Genomic DNA, 3,782 nt, shown 5'->3' on the forward strand with positions numbered 1-3,782 from the left:
TCAAAAGATCAGTGAATCCAGGAATTAGTGTTTTGAAAAAAAAAAAAAAAAAAGATAGACCACTAGCTATACTAATTAAGAAGGAAAGAGAAAAACATAAAAAAACACAGTTATAAATGGTGAAGGGAATGTTTCTACTGACCCCACAGAAATAAAAACAACCATTAGAAACTACTACAAACACCTGTACTCACACAAACTAGAAAACCTAGAAGAGATGGGTAAATTCCTGAACACACACACCCTCCCAAGACTGAGCCAATAACAAGCTCCAAAATTGAATCAGTAAGAAATAGCCTACCATTCAACCAACCAAGGAAAAACAAAACAAAACAAAAACAAAAACCCATGACCTGATGGATTCACAGGCAAATTCTACCAGATGTACAAAGAAGAGCTGGTACCATTCCTACAGAAATTATTCCAAAAAACTGAGTAGGAGAGATTTCTTGCCAACTCCTTCTATGAGGCCAGCATCATCTTGATACCAAAACCTGGCAGAGACTTCATGCCAATATCCTTGATGAACATCAGTGCAAAAATCCTGAACAAAATACTTGCAAACTGAATCTAGCAGCACAACAAAAAGCTAATCCACCATGATCAAGTAGGTTTCATCCGTGGGATGTAAGGTTGATTCAACACATGCAAATCAATAAATGTGATTCATCATAAACAGAACTAAACACAAAAACCACACGATTATCTCAATGGATGCAGGAAAAGCTTTTGATAAAATTCAACATCCCCCTATGTTAAAAACTCTCAATACACTTAGTAGTAAGGGAGCATACCTCAAAATATAAAAGCCGTCTATCACAAACCCATAGCCAATATTATACTGAATGGGCATTCCCCTTGAAAGCTGGCACAAGACAAGAATGCCCTCTCTCACCACTTCTATTCAACATAGTATTGGAAGTCCTAGTCAGAGCAATCAGGCAAGAGAAAGAAAGAAAGGGCATCCAAATAGGAAGGGAGGAAGTCAAACTATCTGTGTTCCCAGATGACATAATTCTATATCTAGAAAACCCCACAGTCTAACCCCAAAAGCTCTTGCAGCTGATAAATAACTTCAGCAAATTTGAGGGATACAAAATTAATGTACAAAAATCACTAGAATTCCTAAACACCAACAACCAGAAAGCCAAATCAGAAAGGCAACCCCATTCACAATTGCCATTAAAAAAAAATAGCTAGGAATACAGCTAACAAGGGAGGGGAAAGATCTGTACAATGAGAATTACAAAACACTGTTCAAAGAAATCAGAGGTGACACAAACAAGTGGAAAAAACATTCTATGCTCATGGATAGGAAGAATAAATATCATTAAAATGGCTATACTGCCCAAAGCAATTTATAGAGTCAATGCTCTTCCCATTAAGCTACCATTGACATTCTTCACAGAATTAGAGAAAACTATTTTAAAATTCATATGGAACCAAAAATGACCCTGAATAGCCAAGGCAATTCTAAGCTAAAAACCACAAAGCTATAGGCATCACTCTACCCAACTTCAAATTATACTACAGGGCTACAGTAACCAAAACAGCATGGTACTGATTTAACAACAGACACACAGACCAATGGAACAGAATAGAGAACCCAGTAATAAGACCACACACCTACAACTATTTGATATTTGACAAAGCTGAGAAAAACAAGCAATGGGAAAAGGATTTTCTATTCAATAAACAGTGCTGGGATAACTGGCTAGCCATATGCAGAAAATTGAAACTGGAATCCCTCCTTACTCCATATACAAAAGTTAAGTCAAGATGGATTAAACACTCAAACGTAAGACCCAAAACTACAGAAAGCCTGGAAGATAACCTAGGCAATATCATTCAGGACAGGCATGGACAACGATTTCATGATGAAGACACCAAAAACAATTGTAACAAAAAGAAAATTTGACAAAGAGAATCTAATTAAACTTAAGAGCTTCTGTACAGCAAAAATCTATCAACAGAGGAAACAACCTACAGAATGAGATAAAATATTTGCAAATTATGTACCTGACAAAGGTACAGAATCTATCCAGAATCTATGAGGAACTTAAATTTACAAGAAACAAACAACCCTATTAAAAAGTGGGCAAAGAATATGAACAGACACTTCTGAAGAAAAGACATACATGCGACTAAGAATCCTATGAAAAAAACCTCAGCATCACTGATTATTAGAGAAATGCAAATCAAAACCACAGTGAGATACCATTTCACACCGGTCAGAATGGCTATTACTAAAAAGTCAAAAAATAGCAAATGCTAGCAAGGTTGAGAAGAAAAGGGAATGCTTATACACTCTTGGTGGGAGTGTAAATTAGCTCAACCATTGTGGAAGATCATGTGGCAATTTCTCAGAGACCTAAAGACAGAAATACCATTTGACCCAGGAAGCCCGTTACTGGGTATATACCCAGAGGAATATAAATTGTTCTATTATAAAGACACACGCATGCATATGTTCATTGCAGCACTACTCACAATAGCAAAGAAAGGGAATCAACTTAAATGCCCATCAATGATAGACTGGATAAAGCAAATGTGGTACATGTACACCAAAAAATACTATGCAGCCATAAAAAAGAATGAGATCCTGTCCTCTGCAAGGACATGGGTGGAGCTGGAAGCCATTATCCTTAACAAACTAATGCAGGAACAGAAAACCAAATATGACATGTTCACACTTATAAATGGAAATTAAACGATGAGAACACATGAACACATAAAGGGGAACAACACACACTAGGGCCTATTGGAGGGTGGAAGGTGGAAGGAGAGAGAGGATCAGGAAAAATGACTAATGGATACTAGGCTTAATACCTAAGTGATGAAATAATCTGTACAACAAAACCCCATGACATACATTTACTTATGTGACAAACCTGCACATCCTGCACAGGTACCCCTGAACTTAAAATAAAAGGTTAAAAATTAAATAAATATAAAAACAACTAGATTATATACAAGGAGCTCAAACAACTCTATAGGAAAAAAATCTAATAATTCAATTAAAATATGGGCAAAACCTCTCAATAGACATTTCTCAGAAGAAGACATACAATTGGCAAACAGGTATGTGAAAAGATGCTCAACGTCATTGATTTTCAGAGAAATTCAATCAAAACTATATTGAGGTATCATCTCACCTCAGTTAGAATTGTTTTTATCTGAAAGTTAATCTATAACAAATACTGGCTAGGATGTGGAGAAAAGGGAACCCTTGTACAATGTTGATGAGAATGTAAATTAGTACAACCACTATGGAGAACAGTTTGCAGGCTCCTCAAAAAACTAAAAATAGAGGTACCATATAATCCAGCAATGCCCCTCCTAGGTATACGGCCAAAAGAAAGGAAATCACTATGTCAAAGAGATATCTGCACTGCCATGTTTATGGCAGCACTATTCACAATAGCCAAAATGCGGGACAACTTAAGTGCCGATCAACAGACAAATGGATCAAGAAAATGTGGTACATATACAGAAAAGAGTACCATTCATTCAGCCTTGAAAAAGAATGAGATTCTGTCATTTGAAACGACATGGAGGGAACTAGAGGTCTTTATGTTAAATGAAATAAGCCAGGCACAGTGTATTAGTCCATTCTCATGCTGCTATAAGGACATACCCGAGACTGGGTAATTTATAAAGGAAAGAGGTTTAACTAACTCACAGTTCTGCAGGGCTGGGGAAGCCTCAGGAAATTACAGTCATGGTGCATGGGGAGACAAACATATCCTTCTTCACATGGCGGCAGCAAGAAGAAGTGCAGA

Source organism: Trachypithecus francoisi, unplaced genomic scaffold, assembly GCF_009764315.1.
Source record: "Trachypithecus francoisi isolate TF-2019V2 unplaced genomic scaffold, Tfra_2.0 Lachesis_group7, whole genome shotgun sequence".
Classification (NCBI taxonomy): Eukaryota; Metazoa; Chordata; class Mammalia; order Primates; family Cercopithecidae; genus Trachypithecus; species Trachypithecus francoisi.